We start from the raw sequence: 12104 nt of genomic DNA, 5'->3' as shown, positions 1-12104 counted from the left end.
TTTAAAGAGCTGAGGTGGAGAGGGATTAGGTGATAATCTTACAGACCCACACTCTGATTCAGCTTCTTATTGGGCCTTATCAGCCTTGTTTTCCAACCATTGTTGGGTGAGTTAACAAGAGACTCTTCTGGCCTAACGCCAGTAGAGGGCGTCGAAACACCATCCTTTATAAAGTACTTTGGCTTGACCACATGCAGTATTTGGAAAATTTTTCTATTTTTTCGGTTTTCTAGGCCTTGTGGAAACCATTTAAATGACTTCAGAATTGTTTTGTGCTAAGTCACAGTATTCATCCAGGATTTTCACATCTCACAATTCTTAAGAAATGAGATAACAAGGCCCTGCCCAAGCTCTGGACCTGAGCTGGCGGTAATGGGGACAACAGGGAATGACCAGAGGCAAAATGAGGAAATCAAAGTGATGCAGCAATATATGTCGAGGAATGGTGTGTCATTGACAACTGTGACAAAATATTTTGTATTAGAATTAACGACGATATAGATGACCCCAAGTGGATACTTTCTTTGCTGGTCATGTTACCTAAAGAGTATACTGGTATTGCTCCACCTAAATGCTTCATAGCTTAAAGGGCAGAAAGAACGGATTATTAAATAGCTTTAAGAAAATATACATAAAGAGTATTGGTGAAAGTACCTGTGGGTGGAGAAAATAAGAGTTGTTCTAGTACAAAAATCTCAGGCCCAGATATAAAGAAGAAAACTGAAGAGGAAGACATTGACTTGTGAAGATGATCTGATTTTAGCATGCTGACCAGTTAAAGCATTAGATTTTGATATCACTAAAAATTGCATGGAAATAGAAGAATTACCTCTGATTGATCACGTTCCTATCACAGACCAAAGTACTTTTCAGGTTCAATTGGCTCCAGCAGTTTGTCCCCAACAGGTGAAAACTGTTCTTTCCAAATTGTTTGAGATTAAGAAAATAGCTAGTGCCACCCACATTTATGCATACAAAATATATTGTGAGAATAAGCAGACCTTCCTACAGGACTATGAAGATGATGGGGAAATAGCTGCTGGTGGGCATTTTCTACACTTCATAGAGATTTTTAATGTGAAGTAAGTCAAGGTGATAATCTTACACTGGTATGGGGGGATTCTGCTGGTCTCAGATCACTTTAAACATATCAACAACTGTGCCAGAAATGTACTAGTAAGAAGAACTACGCAGAGGAGTCATCTAAGGCTTTGGGGAAAAAAAAACAAAAAAGTAAGAAAAGATAAGAAGGGCCCAGAGAGATAGCACAGCAGCGTTTGCCTTGCAAGCAGCCGATCCAGGACCAAAGGTGGTTGGTTCGAATCCCGGTGTCCCATATGGTCCCCGTGCCTGCCAGGAGCTATTTCTGAGCAGATAGCCAGGAGTAACCCCTGAGCACTGCTGGGTGTGACCCAAAAACCAAAAACCAAAAAAAAAGAAAGAAAGAAAGAAAGAAAGAAAGAAATGGGTGTGACCCAAAAACCAAACCAAAAAAAAAGAAAGAAAGAAAGAAAGAAAGAAAGAAAGAAAGAAAGAAAGAAAGAAAGAAAGAAAGAAAGAAAGAAAGAAAGAAAGAAAGAAAGAAAGAAAGAAAGAAAGAAAGAAAGAAAGAAAGAAAGAAAAGATAAGAAGAGGAATGAACATTGATACCTAAATCTATATGAAAGGATAATTTTTCTAAAATTATGTACAATTCCATAGTTATCAATGTGCTAAGAAAGTATTCTTGACTGCCTTGTCTGCCAATTCCCTGTGGACATAAGCATTATCTTTTCTTCTTTATTTATACCATCTGCCAAAAAGAGAAAACTTATAGCACATTGATACATATTTGTGGGGAGCTGAAGCCTAGTAAGTCTCTAGCAGATGCCTGAGGCCTAACAGTCTTTAGCAGTCTCTCAAAAGCCTGAAAAAGGATACAGCCTGCCTTTACTGTTCAATCTAAAAGGTTATGTGAGGAATTGTGACAAGCCAAAGGGACCACTGAGGCCAGTAACCTTGGGAGAAAAACATATTTTAGACAGAACATATTCTAGACACATCCCGTGGGTTGGGAGAAGCGATATTTGTTATCTATGTAGTCAGTTGCTAGGGGGAGTTATGTTAGTTATGTTAACTATGTAGCTAGACTACTTGAGGAATCTTAGGGGAAAAAACTTACGCTATTATCTGTGTAACAACAAGTCTTGAGAAGTTGCTCAAACAGTGTTTTGCTCTACACTTCATTTTTACTGCTCTTTGTTTGCCCCCCCCCATGAATGATATATAATGATATACCCTATTTACAAAAAAAAAAAAAAAAACGGAAGCTCGCTGGTTCTTAGTAGTTTTCCCATTTTTTGTGTGTGTGTTCTTTGTTTGTATGTTTTAAACCCATATTCCCTCCGAGAAATTAATCCACATTTGTGATTTCCCTGCAGGGGCAAGGGAGTCCACACATATTTCAGGTTGATTTAGAGGAATTAATTCAATCTAATGACCACTTTATCTAACTTTAGGAAGGTCGCAGTTGCCTAGGGCAGTACCTGAATTAACTGTTCATTTCACTGTATCAGGTGCCTTTGGTAGGTGGGAAAAATGTCTCTAGAGGAATATATATCTTTTCATGAATTCTCGTTTGTTCAATGAATATTGCCTTTTACTGCTCTTTATGGATTAATGGTATAGTCATTGAGGATTGATCTTGGAGAGTTTCTTCCTGTGATTTAAGTTCATAACTAAGTCACCTATCATTTTTTAATGTCTTCATGGAGTAATGGGTTATGTGAAGTGATAATTTGTGTAATGTATTTGTTAGCAGTATTAAAGTTTAGGCAGGATATCTGTAGTGAGGTAGAAGCAATCATTTTTTCAGGTTACATCAAAAACCTGGTAGGCAGAATAAAGATGTAAAAATTATTTTACAAGTTTTATTTTTAATTAAATATATTTAATATTTAAATTAAAGTTAGCAATATTCATTCATTCAAGGACTTTTATATCTATTATATGCTTGGTAAAATGCTAGAATTCCTTGTTTCAAGAAAAGCCACAAATGATTTAAGATAAAAATACATACATTGCTGCACTAGAAAACAATCTGTACCAGTTTTTTGTATTGTTATCTAATTCTTATTTATTTTTGATAAATTTAATGAAACTTAAACTACTGCATTTGTTAGAGGATAAGAATGAAGAAGAAAAATAAAGCTGAATAGAATTTGGCATTTTTATTTCATGTTTTTATCTTGGTCTTAAAGAATTTACTAACACTTCAGTTACTGAATTCTACAATAAAAGCAGAAGAAAATATAACACAATGGAAAGAACATTTTCTTTATTTCTAAAGGAAGGTAGTGAAATACACAAGTTTAGGTTTTCACTTTCACAGATGTGCTCTTATAATAAAAATATTTGTGAAAAAATATTTGTGTAAATTTTCATATATATATATATATATATATATATATATTTAGTTTTGGGCCACACACAGTGGTGTTTAGGGGTTACTCCTAGCTCTGCATTCAGAATCCGTGCTCAGGGGGACAAATGGGATGCTATTGAATTGAAATTGTTTTGGCTGCATACAAATCAATTCATCCTACTATCTACACACATATACACAAATGGTACTATCATAGAGAATGTGATTAAATCTATAGTTTCACATTTTTCTTTATTTTTCCAAATTCAACAAATTCTGAAAAGTTGACAGCCTGTCAGAACATGAACATTCTGGTTAATGGTTATTTTCAGTAAAGCATTAATGCCATGGAAAAGAAGATAAGAATAGTGAGCATCTGGCCCCAAAATATGCTGTTACATATTGCTTCTTTCAATTGTGTGTTAGGTTACACCTTATTTTTTCCAAAACAAAAATCATCCCTGGTTTCTTTGTATCTGTTTACAACTTGATTTTACCCAAAACAAAGCTTATCTTATATGTGTACCTGGGCAGGACAAGGTCAGAACAGCCTGAGCTATCTTCTCTTACTATGTGCTTTCTGCTCCACCTGGGGGGTGATTTCTGTACTCAATAAAAACAGTTTTGGAGGCAGCTTGTGACAATATGAGGTAGAAGATTGCCAGACTATAGATGTTTCACCCTCAGCCTGATTTGGATTATTTCATGTGTGACCCTGATTCAGACTCGTTCACCTGGAGTTGGAGATATGGTATGTGGACTGATTTTACATGCAAGTGTCTTTTGAGAGTGCAGTATTCCAATGCATATTTTCCCAAAGTTTTTATTATAGGCACCATAATTTACAATAGTGACATTAAAAGGGTTTCGTGCATAAAATATTCAGCTACACCTTGCATCACTGTCTTCTCTCTTGTACCATTGTCCTAGGTATATTGCTGTTCATCACTTATCTCTTTGTTCCCCATGTAGTGTAATAGTTTCTACTGTCTTTATACATTATTATTTTATTATTATGTTTCTTTATTACCACATATGAGAGAAAATATTTGTATCTTTCCTGATCCTTTGACTAATCTCCTTCAGCATACTCTACAGTGTGGATCCTAAGCTTGCTGTTTCACATGAGAAACCAAGCAGAATCACAGGAAAGGTTCTTTTTGGCCAGGGGTTGTTGAGCAGCTTCTTGGAACTTACTGAGTCAGCCAAGTTTCTAGCTCTCTGCTGCTTTTCATGCCACTTTTACTAGCCAGAATTTAACATAAATTATCTGAGGGTCAGTATTGACGTAATTAAGATTACTTGTGCTAATTAACCCAATAAATGAGAAAGAAAAATTAAAGTAATTTTACAAATGTAGAATAAAAGTTTCCTCTCTTCTATTTGTTTAAAAAGTTTCCTCTCTTCTATTTGTTTAAAATAAAAAGGAGAAACTTCAGCAGATCAGTGAAGAAATTTGTCACTGAAGACCAGTCAAGGTGATGATGATCTTCTGAGACTACTGATTGGAATACCACTGAGAGACCTACTCAAAGAAGCCACTTCATATGGTCAGTTCAGATGTAAGTGGTGATTCTTCACCTCCATAGCATGAATCTGAAAAGATACAAGAGGGGAATACCCAGAGACCAAAATGGAAGGTATTCCAGAGATTGAGGAAAAGTTTTGTTTACAACACGGACTTACATACACAAATTTACAAACCCACAGGTGATCAGTGCCTTCCATTGGCTGCAGGTGGTTGAGAGGCATCAATCTTCTCAAAAGTGTCTTTTGTTAAAGGGTGGTGGGCACTGTGATGCTGTTCTGAGTTTTCAGCTTGCTCCATTTCACTGCCTGGTTCTGTCTCAGTAGAGGATGAATCAGTTGAGCAAGGCCAAAGGTTGAATTGGTGGAACCTATGTCATTATGAGCACAGCAGCTGTTTGCACTGGCATTCCCTCTACTGCAGTTATGTTAGAAGTTTTTAAACTTTTCTATCCTTTCGAGATATCAAACTCCACATTCTCTCATCTCCAAGGTTGCCCAAAGACTTCCTGTTTTTTTTTTCTGTTAATAGCTGTCTAGTGTACAAAGACATTCTAGTTAGTATCATTTCTCTTAATGAATACATAGCCATTTCTAACACTAACAGTACCTAAGACTTGGACTGTTAGCTCTGACTTACCCATCTCCAAATCACGCATCAGCCAGATCCTGTACCAACCCTGGAAAAGTCTTTTGAATGAGAATTCTTTATTCTGTATCCTGCACAGATTTTTCAGACATCTTTAACGCAATTTTGTTTATCCCACTAGATCCAGTATCAGTCTTAGAAGAGTCTTTTTCAGTAAAGACTCTTCTTTACTGTAAAAGCACTCTTTCTTCCTTAGGCAGGTGCATGGAAGAGTTTTTATCAGACAATGGACCCACTAGGTCCATTAGTAAAGTCTTTTGAGTAAGGACTATTTATGACCATATCCTGGACACACTTGTCAGACATCATTAATGCAATTTTTCTTATTCTGGTAGGTCCAGAACCAGCTTTAGGAAGTTATTTTGAGTAAGTACTCTTCATGACTCTAAAGGTACTCTTCTCTTCTAGGTGCGTGTGCATGGGAGAATTTTTAATAGGTATTCCATGTTCAGTTAATTTTGAAAGATGTTGGTAAATAACCCAGAGAAGCACGAGGCAACCCAGAAGGTCCTTTACTGTAAGTATTATGCCCTCCAGTAGAGGATATAACATTCCGTGCAGCAAAAAGAGGCTGACATGGCTGTACCAGTTTTGTTATTCAGTACCCAAGAAATCTGTTACCTCACTCAATATTTTGAAATATTCATCCCCCTGTTCAGGCACCATTCCGTGGGGGGTCTCAGCTTGCAGTTTTGCACAACAAGTCAGACAGATTTATGAGAAAAGGTTATTTTTGGTCAGGGATTTTTGATCAGCCAAGCTTTTAGCTCTTCCTGCCACTTTTATTACCGAGTTTAACAAAGATCACCTGAGGGTCAGAGTTGATGTAATTAAGGGTACTTGTGGTAATGAACTCAAAAAGGTAAAAGGAAAAAGTGAAGTAATTTTACAGATGTATGACATTACAGATATGTCCACACAGCAGCAAATTGCATAATTTTGTCTTCTTATAGATGATTTTTATTTCATTGTACAAATGTGCCATGTTTTTTTAATATAGTCATATATTCTCAAACTTGTGTTTTTTCCATATTCTGGCTATTGTGGATAGTGCTGAAATGAAGATAGGGTGCAAAATACTTTTTCAGAATAGAATTTTTGGTTCTTAGGGTCAATATCAGAAAATGAAATTTTTGATCATATTAAGCTCAATATTGTTTTTCTAAAAGGTTGGAACAGTTGAATTCTCATCAGAAGTAGTAAGTGGGTTTCTTTTTCCCCGCAATCATATCAATACTACTTTTATTTTCTTTGTGTTATTGCACATATATTTTCAATACCAAGTTGCTCTCACTAGCATCAAGTACATGCAGACCTTTTACTTTCTTTCATTAATAATACTTTAATAGTAACTACTCTGTGCTCTACACTGAGGATACACAATGATGCTTTATAAAAATATCTAGCATTTATTGAGCAACTTTTTAAACTTGATTTGTTCTAAGTAATTTTAGAACTTATTTTCATTTATTTCTTACAGCAACCCTATGCATAAATTTTTCTTATGATTTTTATTTATTATATGGATAAAATATCCCCAGGACAAGAAGATATTTGCAAGTCACACAGCTGGTTAAGTAAAAAAAAATTGAGATTCAAGGAATAACCATCAGACTCCAAAGTTCAAATTTTTCCATGCGATTCTAAAATCTGTTTTTTCTTATGATAGAGGTCTAGTTCTTGCTCCACAGGACTAGTATATAGTCCAAGTATATAAAAACTGTTATCAGTAATATGTATCTAAAATACTACTGTGAAAGATATGTAAGCCATTATGGAAAAAAAACTGTTATCAGGAATAAAGTGTGAGGAGGTAGAATTAATAGAGCAAAAGAGCCTAGATGGTGAGTTTAAAAGATGAAAAATCTTGAGAGACAGCATAATCTTAAAGAATATAAAAGCTGGGGCCGGGCGGTGGCGCTGGAGGTAAGGTGCCTGCCTTGCCTGCGCTAGCCTAGGACGGACCGCGGTTCGATCCCCCGGCGTCCCATATGGTCCCCCAAGAAGCCAGGAGCAACTTCTGAGCGCATAGCCAGGAGTAACCCCTGAGCGTCACAGGGTGTGGCCCAAAAAAAAAAAAAAAGAATATAAAAGCTTGTAGGAAACAATAGAATATATTATAGATTGAGGTAACAACATAAACAAATTCTAGAAGTAATATTTCAAAAATTACAAATGATGAAGCTTTTTGTCAGGTGTTCTGTAATGTCAGATGCATAGAATTGTTTTATTTACAAACATAAGTAAGGGTAAAAGTCATAAAAATATTTAAAGAATTAAGAAATGAGTTTTAGATAATTTCATAATTTTTATATTTCTAAAATTCAAATTTTCAAGTGATTTTTATTTAATACAACAAACCTAAAACTGGCTAAATGAGATGTTAGAATGGAAAGAATTGAGAACCAGATCATTGTGGGCCTTTTAATGTCTAAGTTGCTATATATTAGGTAGTTACAATATGACTTTACAAACATGTTTCTCTGGACAACTCTTTCTCATATCTGTTTCCCATATCTGGATTAGATCAGTGATTTCTAAAGTAGTTTGCAATTTATATTTTTAAATTTGGATTTCCAATTCCTTGCCCATATAACTATAATCAGAAACTCAAGTGCTCATTGGTAATTCTGACAAATAGCTGAATTTAAACCTAATGACTCAGAATTGCAGGGTCTCTTCAATTGCCACAGTGATTTTTTCTTATAAGTCATCTCGGCTTCTCCTAGATTGGTTTCCCTTTCCTAGTCTGCCTTGTGCACTTTACAGACTGAGTTTTAGATCTATAAACATTATTCAGAAGCCCTGACTCTAACTCTCTGTGAACACAGAACACTATATGGGAGCCAGGAGAAAGTACAGGGGATCACATTCTGTCTGAAATGGCAACTAGTTATGTGATTTTTGAAAAAGGTTATTTTTTGTGGATCTTAATTTCTTTAATTACACATATTACTTATTCATTACACAAACATTTCAGCAGTTTATTTCATGTGAGTGAACTTTGCTTGATTCTGTTCATCAGGAAATGATAGTAAATAATAACAGTTCTGGTATTCCTTAAGCTTACATTATAGTGGGAAAAAACATGTAGTAAATGAAGAAACAAATACACAGGCAACACAAAATAAAATTCCAAGCATTTATGGAGTTTCAAAATAGCAGAGGAAGAAAGTGGAAAATTATAGAGCTACTTTTCCTAGGATGCAAGGCCTTTATTTCTTTGAGAATGGCCTCTAACCATTGAAGGACAAAATAAAGAGGATAAAGCCTGCAAGTGCTCTAAAAATTGTAAAACTTTATAAATGTAAGTGACAGCACCTACTCATATTCTTTTGCCATCAGGGTATATGCTTTTCTTTTCTTCTTTTATCCCAGCAATGTCCTCTTTACAAGCTCCTATCAAATGGAAATTTTTCTTGTGCTTACAGCCCTGTGACTATTCTTCCCAGTGCCACCAAAGGACTATCTAATACAGAAGAGGGAAGGCAGAATACAAGCCAAGGGTTGGGATATGCTGCCTATACACAAAGGAAGTGACTTTGAATTGAGGCACAGCTAGAGAACCAGGTTATAAACAGAAAGTTTTGTGCGAAGACTGGAACTAGAGGAGGGCTGTGAATGCAGGTATAGATGCCTTATTGTGTACCTTGCCCAGGACGGCATATGATGAGACTATGGTTAAATTGCTAGCAGGGGGGCTGGGAAGATATTAGAAATATAGGGTACTTGCTTTGCATGCAGCTGACACAGTTTATATACCCACCATCCTGTATGGTTTCCCAAATACCAACAGTAGTGATTCATGAGTGCAGAGCCAGGAGTAATCCCTGAACATCACTGAATACAGCCGTCCCCCTGTAAAAGAAAGAAAGAAAGAAAGAAAGAAAGAAAGAAAGAAAGAAAGAAAGAAAGAAAGAAAGAAAGAAAGAAAGAAAGAAAGAAAGAAAGAAAGAAAGAAAGAAAGAAAGAAAGAAAGAAAGAAAGAAAGAAAGAAAGAAAGAAAGAAAGAAAGAAAGAAAGAAGAAAGAGAAAGAAAATTGCTATCAAGTTTTAGCAAAAAGTCATCCCAACAGTTTTAAGTTCAGAACCAGTTGAAAAGTTGTCTCACCAAAACATTTTTCTAGATCTCAGCCTTAAAATTTTTTTAGCAGATTTGGATTGGTAGCCTTAGTACCCAATGTGGTTTTTATTAGTTGTTTTGGGGTGTGATCCCCACAGATTATGCTATCTGATTATGAACCTCCTATACAAATATAGGGATATGCAGGTCTAGATTGGTATAATGATGTGTGAAATCACCTGGCAGGTACATAAACAGGAATTAAATCCCTGAGCTACAAACCAGCCTAGGCTTCTTTACATTATACTAGACTGTCTCCAATTCTCTAACCCACATTTCACCAAGAACCACCAAATACAATGGGTTCTAGTAATCTTAATAATCCTGTGGTTCAGTGCATGCAATGAGCTGATTTCTTTTTATAAAATGAAAAAATGCTCCTCATCACTGATCATCAGGGAGATGCAAATCAAAACAATGATGAGATACCATCTCACACCACAGAGTTGGCACACATTACAAAGAATGAGAACAATCAGTGCTGGTGGGATTGTGGAGAGAAAGGAACTCTTATACACTGCTGGTGGGAATGCTTCTAGTCCAACCTCTATGGAAACCGATATGGAGATTCCTCCAAAAACTGGAAATTGAGCTCACATTCGACCCAGCTATTCCACTCCTAGGGATATGCCCTAGGAACACAAGAATACAATACAAAAACCCCTTCCTCACACCTATATTTATTGGAGCACTATTCACAATAGCCAGGCCCTGGAAACAACCAAGATGCCCTTCAACAGATGAATGGATAAAGAAACTGTGGTACATATACACAATGGAATATTATGCAGCCGTCAGGAGAGATGAAGTCATGAAATTTTTCTATACATGGATGTACATGGAGTCTATCATGCTGAGTGAAATAAGTCAGAGGGAGAGAGAGAGACGCAGAATAGTCTCGCTCATCTATGGTTTTAAGAAAAATAAAAGTCATCTTTGCAACAATCATCAGAGACAATGAGAGGAGGGCTGGAACTTCCAGCTCACTTCATGAAGCTCACCACAAAGAGTGGTGAGTGCAGTTATAGAAATAACTACACTGAGAACTACCATAACCATGTGAATGAATGAGGGAACTGGAAAGCCTGTCTAGAGTACAGGTGGGGGTGGGGTGGGATGGAGGGAGATTTGGGACATTGGTGGTGGGAATGTTGCACTGGGGAAGGGGGTGTTCTTTACATGACTGAAACCTAATCACAATCATATTTGTAATCAAGTTGTTTAAATAAAGAAAAATGAAAAAAAAAGAAGTTTCCTTATTAACTGTAACCCTTCTCCCAATGCAATCTTTTGAGATGTTAATTCCACCTGGATGATCAGACTCGCCCAAATCTGAGATGTACGGCTGTTTTAAGTAAAGAATAAAAAGGTCTGGCTACAGGGAGGATAGGGAGAAGCAGCAAAAGGGGGAGTAGGAGAGTATTGCAGCAAAATCTTAGCTGAAAAGGCATATGTGAGAAAATGCACACAGTGAACAGGGCCACAACTGGCTTCGATGAAACTTTAACTGTAAGTGGGATTATGGAAAGAAACCCTAGCAAAAACAAGTCTACCAAAATGACTGAACTATATAGGTGAGGACCTAAAATCAACACATAATGTTTTAGCAATAGAAAACAAGGAGTCATTAGCCTCTGAAATGAAGAAATCTATAGATGAACAATTTAAACAACTCAAAGAAAAACACTTATAAAAGATGAGAGATTTATTCTTCTGAGAAAACTGAGGACTTGAAGGGAGCCCTGTCCTGTGCTTTTCTGTCTTCTCTGAATTCTTGAATTCCTCAGAGCCCTGGAAAGCCAACCCCCGAAAACTGTCACCCCGGACCCAGAAGAGTGGCTTCACTTTGCTTTGCTTCATGGCTGCGTACTCTTTCTAACCAATAAACCCCAACACATCACGCAGGAGAAACCACACTACTAGCGTTAGAATGAGGAAAACTCACAGGCAAACAGCACACACAGAGAATGAAGACGATAACTTGGATGACCTAAAAAATTCCAACCATCTGATTAACCTCTCGGATAAGGAACTTAAAATAGAAATATGGAAGATGTTTGTAGAACTCAAAGAAAGCATAGATCAATCTGAACAGAACACAAAGACAGGAATCAGAAAACTCCAAACTGAAATAGCAGATATGAAAAACACGTCAGCTCAACTGAAAACCTCAGTGGGTGGCCTCGACAGCAGGGTAACAGCAGCTGAGGAGAGAATCAGAGTACTGGAAGATGAGATGCAAAAAACTCATCACAGCAGAAGAAACTGGAAAAGAACCTTAGGACAAACGATCAGGCAATAGAAAAAGTACTGAAGGAATGCAAACAGATGAAAATAGAAGTCTTTGATAAACTCAACAGAAACAACATAAGAATCATTGGAGTCCCAGAAGCCCAGGTAGG

The 12104-nt window shown here is 36.6% G+C and overlaps 1 pseudogene; it reads left to right on the top strand.

The window, feature by feature from the left end:
* The first annotated feature begins 372 nt into the window (after positions 1 to 372).
* Positions 373 to 1647, top strand: LOC125998860 (protein IMPACT-like; annotated as a pseudogene).
* Positions 1648 to 12104: the final 10457 nt, after the last annotated feature.

The sequence above is a fragment of the Suncus etruscus genome, chromosome X (genome assembly GCF_024139225.1).
Source record: "Suncus etruscus isolate mSunEtr1 chromosome X, mSunEtr1.pri.cur, whole genome shotgun sequence".
Classification (NCBI taxonomy): Eukaryota; Metazoa; Chordata; class Mammalia; order Eulipotyphla; family Soricidae; genus Suncus; species Suncus etruscus.
This window is presented reverse-complemented; position numbering and strand designations above follow the sequence as displayed.